This window comes from Molossus molossus, unplaced genomic scaffold (assembly GCF_014108415.1).
Source record: "Molossus molossus isolate mMolMol1 unplaced genomic scaffold, mMolMol1.p scaffold_m16_p_4, whole genome shotgun sequence".
NCBI classification, from domain to species: Eukaryota; Metazoa; Chordata; class Mammalia; order Chiroptera; family Molossidae; genus Molossus; species Molossus molossus.
The window spans coordinates 26,117,741-26,138,754 of record NW_023425377.1 but is presented as its reverse complement, the minus strand read 5'-3'; the positions used below and the strand labels follow the sequence as shown (position 1 = coordinate 26,138,754).

Below are 21,014 nucleotides of genomic sequence, written 5' to 3'. Positions count from 1 at the left end.
CATGATGAATTGTAATCATGGTGGGAATGGAAGAAAGAAGGTGCAGTGGTAGAAATTAGGATGGGAGGCTTTGTTTAGCCAGAGGTGGGAGAAGCCCCTCTCCGAGGAGGTGGTGTATCAGCTGCACCCTGAGCACGAAGCAGCTGGGCAGAGCTTCGTCATCAAGGAGAAGGAGAAGAGGCCAGGAGGGGGCTGGAAGCCAGGCAGGGCAGGGCCAGCCTTAGTAAGGAGTTCAGGTCTTCATGTTTTTAAAAGCTCATTCTAGCTGATGTGTCAAGATTGAGGATAGGGTGGGGCTGTGAGTGGGAGCAGGGAAAGTGGGCAGGTGCTGTGTTCTTAGTCTCGGTGGGAGATATGAATGGACTCACACTGTAGAAGTGCAGTTAGAGATACACGGAGGAACCTGTTTATATTTTGCAGAGTACAGAAAGGACCTGCCAGCCGACCTGTTGTGTGGGGCTGGGGTACGGAAAGACCAAGGACCCAGATGACTCCTATGTTTCAGGCTGCAGCAGCTGGTGGGCAGTGGTGCTTTTTGCCGGGACTGAGTTGAGAGCTTTGCATTTGTTATTTAGAAGCTGGACGATGAACCTGCCACCAGCTTCGAGTCGCATCTCTCTTTACAAATGGGGAAATTCCGAGACATCAAGGGACACGCTCAAAGTTGCACAGCCTGTGAAGGCTGAAGCCAGTATTTGAACCTGCGCTGTCTGCAAAGCAAGAGGTACCCTTTCCTTTGATTTCACTGCGAAGTCACCACAATTTCTCAGTTGCTGGCTTCGGATCTCTATGGTTTCTCTGAATTAGTCTGTATTAAGTGTTGTCCTTGGCTCATCTGTCTGCTCAAAATATTCCTTCTGCCTGGAAAACTCTGTCCCCTACCTCCACTTCCCCCTGGCTACCCCTTCTCCTTCTCTAGAATCTTCGACCTGGTTTCTGCCCTTAACATTCTGCTGTCTGCTATCTTAACATTCACCAAACTTTATAGCAATTACTTGTCCGATTGTTTGATTTCCCCACTAGACTGTCAGCTTATGATCACAGGACACATCTACCAAGTCGACCACTGCCTGCTGAGGCCTGGCACAGTTCCTGAAACTATTCAGCAATAATTCAGTGAAGATTTGTTAAAGGGATTTCTAGTCACTGGTGAAGTTGAGATGAGGAATTGTCCAATTTAACTGGAGCGATCAGGAGCCTGAATTAGCCTCCTCATCGGCTTGAAGCCAGGAGCTTTTATTACTAACTAGTTAGCTCTGTGATGTTTGGACAGTCTCGCTGCCTCTCTGGGTCTTAGTTTCCTTGTAGCTCAAAACAAACCTGAACCTCTGGTCTCACGAGGGGGCGTAAAATCCACATCTAGCTGAAAGGGCTTGAAAAGGCAGAAAAACTATATATTTGGTGTCTCACTAGTTAGAGCACCAAAATATTATCATTCCTTTTCATCACGGTCCAGTGTAAAGTTCCAGAGTCCACAAGACCTGAAAAGCCTTGGTTCTCATAGCTGTGTATGTTGGGTAAGTCACCTTCTCTGAACTGAACTTATAAGACTAGCCATCAATTTCACAAGGCTCTTCTGATGATTCAATAAACTCTAGTATATTGCAGAGTGTGTGTCTATGTATATATGTACATGTATATATAGAGATGTATAGATATAGTTGGATAGTATGAAATAGTGCCTGGTGAATAGGAAACACTTAGTAAATAACCTTTTTATTATTCTTTTTTTTAAATTGATTTTTTTAAAGAGAGAGGGAGGGAGAGAGAAATAGAAACATCGATGTGAGAGAGAAACATTGATCAGCTGCCTCCTGCACACCCCCCACTGAAGAGCGAGCCTGCAACCTGGGCATGTGTCCCAACTGAGAATTGAGCCAGGACCTCTCAGTCCATGGGACGGTGCTCAATCCACTGAGCCACACTGGTCGGGCTTCTTCTTCTTCTTTTTAAAAAAAATATTCTTCCCTTTACACACACAGGCAGAGCCCACATACCAACTCAAATTCTACACCGATAATTTGGGTTAAATTATTTGCAAATGTACTTTTGAAAATGTGACTAAGGATGAATACTATGTTACACCCAACCTCAGGAGCAGCTTCTTCAAGCACTGTTTCCTGTACCTTTGTACCAAGTAGCACGTCACTGCAAAAATGAGATGCCTTCGTGGTGGAAGTGAGACGCAGCCACGCTCAGAGGCGAGGCGAGAATCACTATGCAGCTCTGCTCAGTGGGGACAGACCGAACGGAGCACCGGCAGCTGCCAAATCCTCAGTGGGTTGAAACGAGCCATATGGGAAGGCAATTTTTAAAACTTCTTAGCATCAATAAAGCACTTCCTTCTAAAAAGCCACCTCCTAATTCAAAATCAAAACCTCCCATTTTCCGCTGCTCTGCTCCGCTGCTACTCTGGTTATTAAAAAATCTGCCACCTGGATGTGTTTGGCTCCCAAATAGCCGAATAATCAAACGATAAGGAGACTTGTTTAAGCGGCAGGAAGGGAAAGTGTTGGGACAACAGGTGCCTTGACAGCTGCAAAGAGAGCAGGATCCGGAAGTGATGGGGACAGAAATGGAGAGAGCTGGCGGGAGGAGTCCTGGTAAGACTGCCAGAGTGAAGATGGAGTTGGAGTGGAAAGGACAGAGAAGACAGAACGTGACCATCAGAAGGCAGCAGGCTGGAGGTTCAAGTTCTGACTTGGAGCACATACAGCACAAGCTGGGCTACAGCACTTGGTAAGTGTGGACTCTGAACCTCAGTGTCTTCATCTACAAAATGGAGAGTACCAGGAGGATGAATGGACTATTGTGCAGCACTTAGCAAGAATCTAGTACAAAGCATACACTGAATAAGTGCTTTCAATGAATTATGGGTCACAGAATGGGAGTGAAACACCTCCCTCCTGAAATATACTGTAAAGGAAAGGGAGACAGCTAAAAAACAAAACAAAACAAACCTCTACAGTCTTCGGTTCCTTCCTTTTTTTTTTTTTTTTGACAATGTGAATTTTGATTTATCAACCTTTCAAATGGTGTTTGCTTCCAATGAATGGATGATCCTTTCTTAAGGTGGGACGGGGATACAGAAGCCATTTATACTTTTCCTGCGGGGCCAGAGTCTTCTCCACACCATGCCCAACAGATGTGCAAGCTGGCTCTGCCTGCAACAGTCTGCTGGGCAACAGGGAGGAGGGCAGCACCTTCAGGAAGGCCCCTTCTCCTTAAGAACTTGGTTGTAAAATGCCTCGTCTTAGCAAGTCAGAGCACACTTTGCTGTTAGTAGCAACCACTAGTCCTAATCAGAACTTCTGCAGTTGAGTTCCTGTTGTCCTCTTCCAAACTGTGGTCTTCCAACACCACCCTCTCCCACAAGCTCTCACAGCATGCTGGCTGAGGGCAAGAAGATGTCAGGTTCATTGTTATCTCCGGCATCTCACACAACACTCAGCACACTGGAGGTGCTCCGTAAGCATCTGAATGAATGAATGCTAATCACAGCATAAAGCATCGAAAGAGCATCCACTAGGGGTGGTAAACTCCAAAGCCTTCAGGAGCCCAGGCAAGTAAAATAAATGAGGATTGGCATGGTTTGTGGCTAATTAAGGAGCAAATGTTCTGCTGAAAGGCATGTGAATTCAAATTGTTTTAGAAAAGTCCATTAGCTGAACAAACCCATTTACTGTTGGGTTGTAGCTTGGGCCATTGGAGTTTGAGACTCCATTTTAAACCCACCACCTCATCCCCCCATTAGAAATTTGAATCTCCTCAATTACTTCCTTTACAAATGCTAACTCACCATCCGGCATCCCCAAGGATAGGGCAGGGAAGACCTTCAAAACTTAATTATTTTAAAATTCATTACCTTCCCCTGAAAGCGGCTTCCTTGCAATTTTACCCAATAGTCCCTTTGAGGCAAAAACAACTGAATTCTTTTTGTTTGATTTTCCTGCAAATATTTGAAGATATTTACCACCCCCTCCAACCGCACTAAATCTTATTCAGATTCGAGTTGTCAGTGGTTCCTTATGTCAAGACTACAAAACTCCCACCAATCTGGCCACGCCACTGAGTCAATATTCCTCTTCAAAGTGTAGTACCACACAAGCGTATACCTTGTGTGAAATATTTTGGAAAAGGTCCAGATAGACAACAATAGGAAATTGGTAAGCTTTGGCACATAGCCTATAAAAATCATACGGAAGAGCATTAAAAAATGTCCTATTAGAAGATTAAAAGAAGAAGGCGCATTACAATACATTGTATATGACATGATCATAATTTTACTTCAACTATTTTACTTAAAACCGATTTTAATAAGATGGCAAACTGGAATGAAAATGATATTGTCCGGAAGTTACTTCCATAATCAGAAATAAACATTTCAAACTGTAGCTCCTTCAACATGGAAGAGTTTGAGATGTCCCCTCCCTTGAGCTAGATCCATTTTCAAAAGTCAGAAAGAAGCCTATAAAGGGACAGCATTTCCAAACTCCATGGTCTTAGTCGGAAATGCAGTCAGGTTGAGGGGTGGGGACTGCGCATATTTGTTAAAAGACTCTCAGGTGATTTTGATTCTTATCACCAGTTAAGAATCAAACCAGACACCAGATTTCTGTTCAAGCTGCCAACTGTGCCTTCTCTTGGCAGCCACAGCGTTCTTTCGAGTCACGCTTAGCGTTAACTAAGACCCTGCAGGCTTGTTCTGATGAGCTGCTCTTAGGGGCCACACCCCTTCCTGCCCACATGCAGGTGGCTCTGTCAGACGACAGGGAAGAGATTGGCAGTGATCCCCAGGCATGTGCGTTATTATTAGATTTGGCCCGTCAATCTAGACTGTCAAGATCTTTCAGTGTTCGCTCCTCCTCCCAGCTGTGAGTCATCCGAAAACTCAATCAGATGACATTGAAGGTGCTTATCTTGCAAACGCTATCTTTCTCAAAGTAAACATTCCCAATGTCATCAACCAGAAAACCTAAGACTTTTTTTTTTTTTTTCTTTTCACCATCTGACCTGGACATCCTCTGACACAGAAGCTCACAGGATAGCCTGGTCACCACTGAGGACAGAGGCTATCTTTCCCTTTGATCTAGATACTGGAACATGATTTGCAAAGGTCATTTTCTGTTGCTTAAAAGTCTCTCCAAGTAGGGTTTTTAATGATGAAAGTAATGTTTGCTTATTGTATATGGCTTAAGTATATGGAAACACATAAAATAAAAATACCCCCATCCCTAAGCTCGCTTCCCCAAAATGATTATTATTAATCACTTATTATTAAGTGATTATTAAGTGTATAAGAGGCTATTTGTACACCTCTCTACAGGGCTTGGTTTCACCCCTTTAACATATAATCAAATGTTTCTGCCACCCATTTCTTAGTAATTTATTTCTTTTAGTATCAATTAAAAAAATTTATTGACTTTTAGAGAGAGAGGAAGGGACAGGGAGAGAGATAGAAACATCAATGAGAGAACATCAATTGGCTGTCTCCTGCATGCCCCCTACTGAGGATTGGGCCCACAACCTGGGCATGTTCCCTGACCAGGAATTGAACCGGTGGCCTCCTGGTGCATGCATTGATGCTCAACCACTGAGCCACACCAGCCAGGCAGTATCAGTTTTAAATGAGCAGTTCGGATCATGGCTTTGGCTTCCAAGAGCACTGTCTGAAGTGGCCCAGTTCACGACCATGAGAGGCAGAGCAAGTTAAACATTGCTGGTACTTTTAGCAACTTGGCTGCATGTGGAATGATATAGAAGAGTGGTTTCCAAATGCAGGCTGCATTAGGGTCAACTGAAGAGCTTAAAAAAAATTAGCTGCCCCAGCTACCCACAGTGATTCTCACACCATAGGGTAGGAGTGGGACTATACTAATACTCTAGGCTATACTGATGCTTGGCAAGATCTGGGCTCCATGGATTCAGAGCTAAGGCCTACGTACCTGATGCCATGGGTTTGGTGCTCTGGTGCCATCCATCCTGCACCCCCACCCCCAGCTGATTCTTCACCTCTTTTTTTTTTTATCCTCATCTGAGGATATTTTTCCATTTTTTGTACAGATAGAGTGGGAGGGAGAGAGAGAGAGAAACATCGACGTGAAGGGACACATTGAGTGGCTGCCACCCTCACGACCAACCAGGGCTGGGGACAAACTGCAACCGAAGTACATGCCCTTAGCGGGAACCGAACCCGGGTCTCCCAGGACCGCAGGCCGACGCTCTAACCGCTGAGCCAAACTGGCCAGGGCAATTCTTCACCTCTTAATCACACCACTTCCCAGTTGAAAAACTCCCCACTGTTGAAATCCAGGAGCTCTGCTTAGAAGCCTTTGCAGCTTCTGTCCTGACCCTTACCTATCTTCTAAGAACTTTCCTTCACACGGGATAAAATTCAACCAGAATTTTTGTTCCCTTCATCCTATGCTTCCTCTGTTTTCACTCTCATCGTTCTCTTTCCCTGTGCTCTCTCCATCTGCCTATTTATTCCCGCATCCTTCAAGGTTCCCATCAAATGTTGCTTCATCCCTGATCCCTGTCCACCTCTTGTCTCCTTCTAACAAACTAGAAGTGATCCTCTCTTCCTCTGAAATCTCTACTCCATTTCTTACATTTTATGGTACTCACCTCCTTCATTGTAATTTATTGACTGTATTTTATGGCTCCAACTAGATTATAAGTTAACTTTTGAACATGTATATTAGATGAATGAATAAATGAGTCCACAAATAAGCATATAAAAAAGGAGAAAACTGTGGATGAAGAAGAATCAGCAGGATCCCATCTGTACTCAACTGCTTCCAAGAAAAGATTGAAAGCATATAAACCCACCAGAAACCAGCCTATCACACACACAGGCATAGCTTGTTGCTGGGTTCCTGTCAGCATATTTGACCTTGAAGGACCTGTACTCATCTCCTTTGCTAGTAACTCAGATTTATGATTCCCTAAATCTTTCCCCATGGCTGCAAAGTTAGGAGACTATTGCCTGGAGGAGAGGTGAGACCCTGGAAGACAATGGGTCTCTGGACTGAGTGACTCGAGTTATGTACCTGTCCCCGTGGGTGGCTCTGCCTTCAACAAATCTGACATGTCTACACCTGCTTAAAACTCCACAAAAGCATTTCCTTGAGCTTAGGTTGGTCCTGCTTGATCTGGCCTCATCTGATGTCCCCCTCCCACTTACTCATGCTGCTCAGTTCCACTTCCTTTTCTCTGTAGTGATGGTGGCCTTTCCCCCTCATGGCCTTGATTCCTGCTGTTCCCTCTGCCTGGCATGGCCACTTCACCACCAAGCCTCAGCTTAAAGGTCACTTCCTCGGGGAAGCCTTCCTTGATCAAACAAGGCTAGGGCAGGTTATCCGAGCACAGGCTATGATGACTCCATTAGAAAGGAGCCTTCAGAGTTGGGAGTTTACATTCCTTCTGCAATATTTGATCAAGGTTTACCTTTCCCACTGGATTTTAAACTACATGAGGGCAGGGAACAAAGCTGTCTTGTTTAGCTGCTCCATATTTCTAGTACCCCAAATCATGCCTGGCATAGGAGATGCCCAAATAATATTTGTTGAATGAACTAATGAGTTGAACTCTAAGGACATCCATCTGTGCTAAAAATAAAAAATAAAAAATAAAATAAAATAAATAATAAAATAAAATAATTATGTGCAGAAAGATCATGGGGGTTTTTACAGTGCTTCCAACTCAGTCTCTGCTCCAGTCACTTGTTTGATGGTCTAGATTTTCTTCTCACCCTCAGTCCATATAAAGACTCCAGAGATTTATAACTCGCTACAACTCGCTAAGTGTTCATTGAAAATATCTTAGCCCAGCTGGTGTGGCTCAGTGGTTGAGCATCAACCCATGTACCAAGAGGTCGCCGGTTCGATTCCTGGTCAGGGCACATGCCCAGGTTGTGGGCCAAATCCCCAGTGGGGACCATGCAGGAGGCGGCCAATCAATCTCTCTCTCATCGGTGTTTCTATCTCTCTCTCCTTTCCTCTCTCTCTAAAATCAATAAAGAAAAAATTTTTAAAAAGAAAATATCTTAGAGAAGCATCACCAATACCAGCCCATTGTTTTGAGGGAACTCATATATTCGGAGTACCTACAATGTGCAGATACTATCCCCATGTATTGTAGGTTATCCAATGTTATCAGCGACCCAAAGATGTGTTTCCATTATTCTATTTTTCAGATGAGAAATCTGAGACTGAGAGAGACAAAGTGACTTGGCCATGATCATACAGCAAGTAATGGTGGTTTGACCTTGTTTAAACAGGTAGCCAATGAAACAGATGCTGGCCTGGAAGTCAGGAGATTTGGGTTTTAGTCAATCTTCTGTCATTAATTCCTGGGGTGACCTTGAGCCAATTATGAAATCTTAGAGGTTTTTTTTTGTTTGTTTGTTTTTTACTTCCCTGTATATAGGAATAATATCTACAGAGGAATTGAGACCAGACCTTCAAAGGGCTCTAAATAGGAATCAAGTACAGCCTGCTGGAAAGAGGGATCATCCTGCCTCATCCCCGATCCTCAAGAACCCACAGATGGCCTTTTCTTCATCGAATCCTCCTACCAAGGTCAGTTATGCCTACAAATCAATGTAGGCTTTCTTCTCCTGCACAAATTCTCCAGCTGGAAATCAGCTCTAATTCTTTTTCTTGCTCAGGCCTTGCTCTGAATCATATACTTTGAAAATGAACTGTTTTGGGGCCAAGAAAAAATCTGTAAGTCTGAGCTGATTCATCTCTTTCAGCACCAGGCTCTCGCTCTCCTGCTTCTTCTGCTTTGTCAGATAAAGGCCTTTTGTCTTCGTCAGTTTTCAGAGGGCTGTGTGGGGAGGTCTCCTCTCGTGACAATATGATTCTTTGCAAAATATTAAAAACATCAGGAGGATGGACAGAGCCTCAAGAAATAAATTCGAAGTTAACAAAACACTGGGGTGGGATGGAGGTGTGTGGACAGAGGCACAGAGGACAGCAGAACCGAAATGGATTGCAGCGTGGCACCTGCCTTTGACCACAGAGATGCCAAAAGTGTCAATTCATGATTGTCTGGACTGACAGAAGATTAGGGACAAAGAAGAATTCCAGAAAATGTGGTGGAACTGTGTACTCACTCAAGCTGTTTAAGAAACCAGCTCTAGTTCGCTCTGGAATGCGCGTAACTCCCCTGAGATTTACCTATGTGTTTCTTGGATAAATATATATTAAAGAGAGTTGGTTTTAAGGAAATAATGGAGATATTCTTCAAAATATGCTAGCTAGAATGAAATAGCCAGTCTAAAAATAAAAACAACTGCCATGCATGTTCACTTGTGACTAATTGAGAACTGGCCAATGTTTTCTTAGGGGCACAAAATGCTGCTTCAGAAAACCACCTATGTTTAGTGGGGGGTTTCAATGACACAGAAGAGAGCAATGTGATCAAAAGACCACTGCAGTTTTAGATGAGAAGGGCCATGCTGTGTGGGGATATTTCTCTCCCATTCTTCTTTCTCTAGGCTGAACCCTCTCTGAGCTCTGGACCATGTTTCCAACCCTGGCATCTCCATGTGGATGTCAGGCTGCTCAAACTCATTGGCCCCAAAATTGCCTCCACCTCATCCTGTCTCCAAATCAACCCCTGCTTCCACTTCCCTCATTTAAGTTCCTGGGACCCCACCCATGCCACTGCGGAACTGGAGACCCGGGATTCTGAACACCTCTCTCAACTGCACTTTGATGTAGATAGAAGCCCTACTGATTCTCTCTCTAAAATATCACTCTTACAAGTCTCCTCCTTCTACACTGCCTTAATGCTGGCCCACACCATCTCTCACCTCAATTAGCGCACTAGCCTCCTAACGGGTCTCCCTCCTTCTGTCACTTACCTCCTCGGTGGGGCATATTCCAGCCACATCCTGCCTCCCACCATGTCACAAACCACCTCTTTACACACACATACAAACAAAAATCCACAGACAGAAAAATAAAAATACACACATACTCCAATACCCCAAAAATATCCACAGATCTCTCTCTCTCTTACACACACACACACACACACACACACACAATAGTACACATCTTCAAGTCAAACTAACCTGCCTGCCATTCCTCACTCCATACCTGTCTTTCCCACTTCCAGATCTCTGTTAAGGCCATTTTTGCTCCTGAGTTGTCCTGCCTTCACCATTATACCACCCAGTAATGGACCTTGAAGCTCTTACTTATCCTTCCAGATCAAGTTCAAAGCACCCTCCTTCATAAAACCAGCTGAACTTGTTCCTCCCTTCTCTGTCAGATCACTTTGCACATGCATGTCCCAAAGTACCATCCAGGTTTATTAGCACTGCCTTCCTACGGGCACTCGCATCCTAAAACACAGAACCTAACGGCACAGCATGGGCTTTGGGGCAAACAGATTTGGGGTGAAATACCAGCTTGGGAAAGTAGATTCTCTAAGTTTCTGTTTTCTCATTTCAAAAATAGAGATATTCCCATCACTTACTTGACAGGGTTGAAATCAGAAGTAAATGAAAAAGTACATAGTGCCTAACACCTAGTTAAACCTAATCAAATGCCAACCATTATTATTGAACCTCTTTAGACCCCTTGTGGCCCATACTCAACACGTTTACTGCATGATGGATTTAGCGTTAGGCCCCTCCAAATTTATAAAAAGCATATTCAAGTACACTGTCACATCAGACCTTCCGAACATTTATGTGAGGTAAGCAAAGTAGGTCCTAACACCCCCATTTTACCAATGGGGAAATGCAGATTGACAAATTAAGTAACTTTCTTTGCTCAGCACACACAACAAGGCAGTGGCCCGGGTCAGACTAAAGCTTGGCCTTCAAATGTTACATGACATGTAAAACTTGGTCTCCCATTTCAGAAAAGGAGTCCATCTAAAAACGGCATGGTTATCCAATCATTTGCACTGTGCTGGGTACTTTCTGAAAAGTGCTTATTTTATAAGAAATTTGTAAAATAACAAATCAATAATATGCCAGAATAAGAACAGAATCCCCAGCTTAGAGCAGAGCTTTGCAAATGAGAACACAAATTTGAAAGAGAGATTTTTTGGAAAACATAAATCAGACTGTGTGGTTCCCCTGCTTCTCAGCCCCCCAGTAACTTCACACTGCCTTCAGAATAAGATTACTCTCTTTGTCACAGCCTCTTTGTCACAGTCTGGATCCTGCCTACCTCTCCTGTCACTGCCTTTCTTCTCTTCATTATGCTCAAGTCTCACTGACCTTTTATTCCTCACATTCCAAGCTCATTACTGCCTCAGGGCCTTTGCATGTGCTAATTCCCCTCTGAGACTCCTCATTGCCTAGATTTCTCCCATCTTAGTACCATTTTGTTAATTAGGTCTTGGTGTCAAGACCTTCCCTGTCTCCTCTATTTAATGTGGGTTCCCCACTGCCCATATTCTCTATTGCATCATTAACTTGCTCTAATGTCTTGATACCAGTTATCACTATGTAAAATTATTGTTTGTTTTTTGGATTCTTCCTCCCATGAGAATATAATGTCTATGAGAACAGAGAGAGAGAGAGAGAGAGAGAGAGAGAGAGAGAGAGAACTTGTTGATCTTGCTCAAGGCTCTATCTCTAGCACTTAGAACAGTGCCTGGTTGACATTCAGAAAACATTTGCTAAATGGATGAATGAATGTTTCTTTCATCACCAGTAAAACACGCAGAGAAATCCTATGCATTTGAGATCTAGACGGATAGGACATCCTTGAAACTAAAAGCAATACAGACCCCCAAATTTAGAACTCACAGGAAAAAGTGAGCCAAAACTAACCATCATTCATACATCTCTGAAAACAAAGGGCTTATTTTTATTTATATCCAAGGAAAATTGAGTCTTTTGGCAAGGAGGACTGTTTGGAGACACTCCCTCCAGTTTAAGCAAGAGGTCACACATGCTTCTTCAACTTGGAGCTCAGCCCTCTGTTCTGGTTTCAATCTGGAGATTTTATCTGACAGCCTGCATGTCCCTGCTTATGGCGGACTTGCTCTGTTGCCAGAGACTTAACTTGGGGGATGTACACATAAAGAGTAAAATGTGCATCAGGAAAGGAAGAAGGAATCTTTAAAAATAGTTTCATTTCCAGGATTAACTTAACATGATCTGTAAATTTTGTTTCTAATGTCACAGTGCCTAATCTACTTTAAAGTTAAAAATTCTGGAAATGAATTCAATCGGCCATGCCAAATAGACATTCTTCTCAAGCAGGAGGTGGAGATAGTTTTGCTCCCTATCCTCCTGAGTTTTCTGCCTAATAATATGAGACAGTAACAGTCAGTGCCCAGAAGCTCACCTGGAATCTAGCAGAGTGACTCTAAAACTCAGAAGAATAGTGGTCCCGCCTGTCTCGTCTTAGGTTAATTTTAGAAAATCAAGTTGGAAAAGATTCCATGAAACTTATGCTCGGATGATCCTTGCCATACAAGAGGTTCAGGCAGGGAATCCATTTCCTTCCCGGCTCTCTGGTGGTTGATGTGCATGTGAAGTAAGTCCAGGCACAAACTCCAAACTCTGTCCCAATGGATTCAATTCTCCTCTTTCTCATTTTAAAACAGCTGAGCCACAGATTTCCCTTTGTCAGATGCCACAGGAACTTACAGAAAGCAGGGCTTGGATGGGACATATGTAATTATGTAAAATCTGATAACAGCACAATTTACTCATGATCAAAAATGTGAGGTTCAACCAATTATAAAAGCTTAGACTACAGAGTTAGTCTCATCCTCCCACCCCAGCATTAAAAGTCAGAGATTCGTGGCATGAAAAAGTGAATTGTAGGAAAGGCACCCAGATTGGTGCTCAGAACTCAAGTTGCCCCAGTTTATGCTCCTCATGATACCTTTGGTCTTAAGGCCAATGAGGGAAGATGCTGCTTGTACAACTGCAGTATTCTACTCTTTCCAATTTATGAGTCAGCTCTTTGACTCCCTGGGGCCCCTTCTCCAATAGCTACAGGATTAGCACCTATGGATTTCCATTTGGTCCTTATCATCACAAAGGAGGCTTAGCCACACACTGAATAGTTGAGTTGGGGAAAAGCACTGGGGGAGGAGGGTTGTACATTAAAACAACTAGATTCGTGACACTCAACTGTAGTAATTATTGAAATGGGCTTTAACAGAAATAGAAAGAGTGGTATAAAGGCACTTCACAGTAATTAATTGGGCCTCTCCTAGTTCTAAATTGAGAAAAATAAAAAAATCAATAATTTCGAATGTGTCATACTTATTGACACTAATGAAACCTCCTGAATAAGCATTTAATGCAACTCCAATGCTGTTTTAAATTTATGTTCCTCTCTGAGTGAACATTACAAGGTCAGGTCAGTTCCCCTGGGCTTCACAGAGCTGATGCTATCAAATAGACAGGACTTTGTTCAGCTGTGTGTGGAACAACCCTTTAGAGCTGCTGAGCTGTCCGTGGTGCTGAAAAAGCAGCGGCTTTCCCCTTTGGTTCAGGAGACACACATTCAGAAATGACATGGTATCTCATAGTGCTGTGACACACACTTCCATGTTTATTTAAAAAAAAAAAAAAAAAAAAAAACACCAGAATTTTCTAACATTCTGGTCTCCTAGAAAGCTTTTGTTTAATTATGCTATTTCTATAAGTCTCTCATTTTACTCTTTGTACCTTCAGATATAGCTAACCACACTGAGGTATATCAATTGGCATTTTCTTGCATCTTTCTTTGTAATGTATTATAGCTCTCCAAATAGACTGGAAGTTCAAGAAGTGTGGAAATGCTTTTTAGGATATTCAGATTCAAATTAGGCTCCATCCCTTATTAGCTGGGTAACTTGGTTGAGTCAAGTTACTCTCTGTGCCTCAGTTTTCTTATCAGTAAAAAGAAGTAATTACCATCCAGTCACTAACCTTTTGGGAAGGTCAAATGCAATGGTATAGTTCAAAGTGGTTTGAAAACTGTAACATGCTATAAAATTTGTAAGCATTTATTATATCGATTTTTAAAAAATATCACACATAGTAAGATACTCTTTTTTTTTTTAAATTTGTTTAGCCTCACCCAAGGACATACTTAGAGCAAGGAAGGGAGAGAGAAAGAAGACATAAACATCAGTATGAGAGAGAAACACTGATCGGCTGCCTCCTGTATGCACCCCCAGGGAGGATCAAACTCGCAACCTAGGTATATGCCCTGACTGGGGATCAAAACCACCACCTCTTTGGTGTGCAGGACTACACTCTAACCAACCGAACAACCAAACCAGGGCTTAGTAAGGTATTCTTGACACAGCATTCACAATTAAAGTTTTTGGTGTCTCCTTCAATTTAGTACAGGCCCTAGGTAATTAAGAACCCATCTCATGCCCAGGGACTCTTAGAAGGTTATAAATGTAAGGAGAGATTGACTTAGAAGAAGGCAGAGAAAATTGGAAACTGTGATATTCAGACCCACAAAATCATCAAAAACTAAGACCCAAACTCTAAATGATCTCTAGGCCCATCACCATCTCCTTTTCAGTTCTTGGCATTCATTGAAACAAAGCCCCAGTTAGCACACAATGTATACACAGATTATCTAATTTATTCTGAACTGTCTCATTTTGCAGATAAAGTAACTGATTTGGGAGTGATAAATAACCTGTCCAAGTTAACAGAGAGTGGCGGCATTTAAAGCCAGGTTATTCTGAATCCAAAGCTTATTCCCTTAATCATCATATCCCTAGCCCCCTATATCTGAATGTCCTCTGGATGTAGGTTAGCTTAGAAGCTGGCCAGAATTTCCTGGGTCTCTTGGACTGGAGTAGAACATTTGAGAGCACATTATTTACCACTTTAGGGGCCATAACAAATACAAGTTCTTTGAGGAGTAGTAAGATCATGGAAAATTACTATCATTTTTGCCTTGTGAATTATTTTTTAAAAATTTATTGAATTTTTTTTGGGTGAGATTGGTTAATAAGATTATATAGGTTTCAAGTGTACAACTTCTTAATACACCATCTGTATATTGTATTGTGCGTAAATTCTAACCTAAGGTAAAGCCCCCTTGATGCAACAAATCAGGAGAATAGACTGGAATCACAAGGCACTGACTTACATCCCTAAACCAATTAGAAGTGATTTTCTTGCATCATAAAGGGATTGAAATAAGTTGTATTTTGGTGGGTGTCTTGTTTTCCATTAGAACCCAAAACTAAGCAACTTTAGCAATTGTTATTTTTTGAAGTTTTAAAATTTTTATTAAAACTTATTAGGGTGACATTGCTTAATAATTGCCCTGGAATATCTCTGCATTTTCTCATAGAGCTATTTAGCATATACCAATAAGACATAATTATTCATACATTGATACCTCATTTCTTCAACCTTACTGGAGATGGATTCATAGTAGGTGCTCAGTAACTGCTTGGAATGTAGTTGGCACTTACCACACTTCATTGAAACTGCTTGTTGAATTTTAGCCTTCTTTCCATTCTCTCATGGACTTCATAAGATCCATGAAGTCAAGACTGTTATTTTTTTTTTTCTGTTATATTCACTATTGTATTTTTGTGCCAAGCACACCATAGGGGTTTATGGATATAATCAGAGTAAATGATGTAATGAATCAATAAGCCATCTAAAGAGATTATTATACTACATTGAATGCCCACCCCTATCCCAACAGCTATTGGTAGAAAATTTCAAATCTAGTTCAAGTGGATACACTACTTTCCTATATGAATTTATTTTACTTGCCATGAGCATTACTTTCCAAGTACTATAGGAGATGGAAATTCTGTTCACAGGTATCTATAAAAAAAAGGTAGCATGGATCATAAAAACTGACATGAGAATAAAAGAAAGGACACAGAGCTGAAAAAGAATTTATATGAATCATTTTCAAAAATATGCATACTGACTTAACCCTGAATATTTATATATTTATTAAAAAATATTTACTGTAGTAGACACTGAGGTTAGAGAAGGAAACAAAACCAGTGTGGTCCTGTCCTCATGGGACCTACATCCTAACATGAGGAAATCTCTCCCTTTCATTTATACAATAAGAATTGATAAAGAATCAGTTCTATGTATAGCACTGGGTTTCCAAGGCCCTGGCCTCACTGCATTTCTGACATTACTGAGTGCGGAATAGATGACACAGCAGTTAATCTGATTTAATAAATCCTTTAATTCTCTAGGTAAATACTGGGGAAGCAAGGGGATCATGGGGAAAGAGGGTCCAGAAATAGACTTTAATCCCTTTTTCCATCTTCTGTCTACACTCTTAAATAGAAATACTAAGACAATTCCTTGAGAGGGACCAATCTCTACCTTGCTTAGGGGAAAGGGATTGAGAGTTTCCAGGAATATATGTGGAATATGAATGTGAGTGTGAGTGTGTGTGTGTGTGTGTGTGTGTGTGCGTGCATGAGGGAGAGAGGGAGAGAGAGAGAGACAGAGAGAGAGAGAGAGAGAGAGAGAGAGAGAGAGAGAGAGAGAGAGTGTGTGTGTGTGTGTTACAGTTAAGGATGCTTTCTTTCTCAGCGGGGGCCCTGGGCCCTGTAATGGTCACAGTTCAAGGAGTTAAGGAACAACCTTCTTCTGAATGAACATGCATATCTTCATGAATTCTATGGTCCATGATGTATATTTTTTGGGTTTTTTTCCTCCTTTTTCTTTGATGTGATGGAATCTTCTGTTATACTCTTAAGTTCAGTATCACCTTTTTCCAAAACAAGACATTCCCTTACAATTTTACACAGAGCATTTGGATTGATACTGCAGACTCACACAACATCATAAAAGAGAACCTTATGTATCAAGGACCAAATCAATAAATGATATCTACAAACTAGAATCAGGGACTGGTGTATTGCTTTGAAAATGTTCCTTATTTATAGATAGCTTAACTGCATTAAATGCCAAAGAATGGACTGCTTTCTTTGTAACGAGTTTTTATGGTCTCAGTCTTCAGAAGCTCAGATTCCATCTGTGACAGCAGACTGTTGTAGAATTCGGCTATTAATAGCTGCTGGTACACACTTAGTCAGAGCTAAGAGGCCCAGGGTCGCAGAGACAGCCAGATGGAGATAATACCAGAGGGTGACTACATGGACAAAAAGATGATCTAGTTTTTTTGTTGTTGTTGTTTTTTGCCCCAACATAAAACAGACAACACTAAAAACACGACAGTCCTGTTTTATTGAAAGCCAAACTCTGAGGAATTTTTTTCCCTCCTTTTGGAATTCTCAGGTCTGGTTCTAAATCAGATGTAATTTATCTCTGTTTCGGTGGTTTAAATAACTCCTTAAAAAGCTTCCAAAGACAAAAACATCCTGGTGGATTAACAACCCTGATTTACTAAAACAAAATCCCAATACTGAAAACCAGGAGTAAGACAATTTGGCAATTATCCAAGGAGAAAAAATAAACTTTGATGCTGAACAGTCTTCTGAATTAGACATATTTTCCCTAACACAGAGAAAATGGGCCAACAAATAAATGGATTAACACATTAGCCATTTTTTTACAGGGAAAAAAGAGAGAGAAAAAAACCTTTTTAATGTGACTGGTATGATTATGGCTTCAGTTTATCTTTATTCTAATGAGAGTAAGAAAAATACTCTGCAAGACCAGAGAGACACAGCTGCCACTAATGTCATGTCATGATTCGTCTGAGCCCAAGCTGGGAAAACACCAATCCTTTTTCCAAAAAAAAAAAAAAAATTATAATCACCTACCAGGTGAATAAGGGAAAACTATTTTGCATGATTCATCACAAAACTGAATGACTGAGTTATGTTTTGGTGGGGGTCCTTTGTAAGTTACACAAAATGTGGGCTTTATGGGTTTAAACATAGAAATATTAATGGGAATGCGTGTCTGCAAAGAGTAACAATATTAAAAAATGGACAAGGGATCAGCATATCTTCCGTTTGGTCTGCAACATGTACAAGTGCATTGTTCTTGCAAAGCCAAGCACGGCTACAGGTGAGAGGTGCAGCCTCAGTGCTACGGCAGCTCTGATCTCCCACTCAAAGGAAAGTCCAGGCAAACGGAGAGATGGTACTTTAAGCACCTGTGACCTATTTCATAGACATACCATCTAAAGAGTCCCAAAAACGAAACAAAGAAAACCAACCCGTACAAAAGAGGCAAAGGTGACAGGTTCAAACAGATGGGGAAGGGATTCAAGATGTCTCAAACTATCCATAGAACCCAGGGTCTACCCTGTGAACCTCCATTTATTCGTGTAACCATTCTTACTTTATAGGGAAGCCTTCTCTCTTTCCTTTTTTAAAAATTAGGCAGTCCTGCCCTGGCCGGTTTGGCTCAGCGGTTAGAGCGTTGGCCTGCGGTTTACAGAGACCCGGGTTCGGTTCCCGCTAAGGGCATGTACTTCGGCTGCAGTTTGTCCCCGGCCCTGGTCAGGTCGTGCGGGTGGCGGCCACTCGATGTGTCCCTTTCACGTCGATGTTTCTCTCTCTCTCTTCCTTTCTCTCCTTCCCACTCTATCTGAACAAAATATCGAAAAATGTCCTCGGGTGAGGATAAAAAAAAAACATTAAAAAAAAAAAATTAGGCAGTCCTAAAATGATGACAATCTATTTTGTTACAGGCAAATTAGTTAATAATTTAGGTTCTAGAGTTATTTTGCACTGATCTCGCCGTCTTTGTCTGCAACTGGGCAAGTTCTTAACTTAATAAGCCTCTATTTTCTAATTAAAATAAGTATAGTACAATGGTGAGGGATATTCTATGCAAAACATATAGGCCAGTGCCTAGTATAGTAAATACCCAAAAGACATTTCCTCTTCGTCAGCCTTGTTTTAAAAAAATTATTTTTATATTTTGTTTATTACTACTACATGCACAGGACTTCTAAAAGTTAGAAAGATCTGCCTTGAACCCTGGATGGGAGACTATGATCAACAGTTCTCTGTTTACTCATCTGTGAAATGGAACTAATCATGTCTCTGTTAGAGGAATGTGAGAACTAAATTATATAATTTATGGCAGATGCTTAAACACTCTCTGACACAGGCTAACTCCTGTATGCAAATTAGCTGCTATGATTTCATCATCATACCCATATCCACTCAGTAAGGTTGAGTGACACTTAAATGCAACCACCCCAGTGCCTGAACCTTGACAAACATTACTAGCTCCCTTCTTGCTCCAGCTTCTTTAGCAAGGTTGCATCTACCTCATTTGTATTTTAATTAACCAATATGTTCTGTATATCAGCTTTAATATTTATTGTCTCCAAGGCCATCAGGTTACATGCTATCATACTATCATTTCACAGAGCAATTGAGGTATAGGCATCACATGCTCTCTGCCAACTAGACGGGAGGCGTCTTCATCCTCAAGGTCATACTTTTCTTAGTATCGCAGAGCCAACTACTTAAAACATTTTCAGATACTTCGCAGGCTGCTTTTGAGTCTCACTTCATGTCTGGCATTATCATTTCTGAAATTTCTCCCTTAACTCATCATTTTAAAATGCTTTCAGCCCTGGCCGGGTAGCTCAATTGGTTACAGTATTGTCCTGATACACCAAGGTGGTGGGTTTGATCCCCAGTCACGGTACATACAAGAAGCTACCAATGAATGCATAAATAAGTAGAACAACAAATCAGTGTCTCCCTCTCTCTCAAAATCAATTAAAAATAAAATGCTTTCAACACCACTGTAGGAAGCTCATCCTCAAACAGAACACCTTACAGGTAGGTGTCGCATGTGGGGCTTTGAGGGGTTTATCTGCAGTCATAAGTGGCTGAGAGATTTTGTGCTATTTTCCCTCTTGTGAAATGTTTATGAACTCACTAATCATTTCATAGTCATCTTTAAGCCTTTCAGTAGGCACAGCAGGAATACATGCAAGGATCTAAGCAAGCCAAGTTCTTAGGCTACCTTGAAACAAAACCTGTCTGTATGGTCATCCTAAATTCCCCCACTGACCATGGAAACATGGCATTTCCCACCTAGACTCTGCCTTCAATGTGACAAGGTGATGTCTAACTTCAGGGCATTCAATGGTTATGGAATCTTGCCACCTCACCTACTGTGGGAATGACATGTTCAAACAGTTGCTCCAGGCTCCCAGGCATTTTCATATTAAGCGTTGATGAATGGGAAGTGATGAGATGAATGAGAGAGAGAGAGAGAGAGAGAAAGAGAGAGAGAGAGAGAGAGAGAGAGAGAGAGAAAGTGTGTTTGTGTGTCTGCCTGCCTCTCTCCCCATCTCCTTTCCCAGCAGCACAGCACAGCTGACAACATCAAACATGTATTAATATTGATCCCCTTGCCTCCTAACAATCAATAGTCAATGTCCAAAAAACCAAATACTATTCAATGTGCAGTATTGGATTTATTTTCACATACGACTGCAGAGAAATTAGAGATGATTCATTATATGAATTGGTTTATTTCTGTAAGATTAAGAAATGACTACCATTTCTATACACATCCCAGGGTTTTAGCTAATGTGGCTTTAAAATAGCCTGGGTGAAATGCTCTTACTACACGTTGGTCACATTAATCTACCACCTAATGATTTCCTTGGTAAAATATAATTTATGATATCTAGAATTTTAAAAAGAATACGTTATACATGGTAAATTACTTGTTTTTTTTTTTTTGGTACATGCCCCTAGCAGGAACCGAACCCGGGACTCTGGTCTGCAGGCTGACGCTCTAACCGCTGAGACAAACTGGCCAGAGCAAATTACTTGTCTTCTAATAACAGACACAGCTAACATTTATGGAGGGCATGCAATGTACCAGGCAAGGTCTTAGGTGTTTTACACACCTAATCCATTTCATTCTCATAATAACTCTATATGGAGGGAAGCCCATTATTATTATTCATGTTTTATATGGATGAGAACACTGACATTTTGTTAGGGTGGGTGATTAGACCAGGGTTATAACTAATTAGTGGCAGAATGAGAATGTAGAATTAGTCCATTTGAAAGATCCAAATGTCTTAACTACTGTTTTACATGCTTTTCTTGGTCAGTTA

At 41.5% G+C, this 21,014-nt stretch overlaps 1 protein-coding gene across 2 annotated transcripts in view; it reads right to left on the bottom strand.

Annotated features, from left to right (window-relative positions):
* PPP2R2B (protein phosphatase 2 regulatory subunit Bbeta) overlaps positions 1–21,014 on the bottom strand; it is a 301,174-nt gene that overhangs the window by 195,426 nt on the left and 84,734 nt on the right. The window lies entirely within an intron of this gene.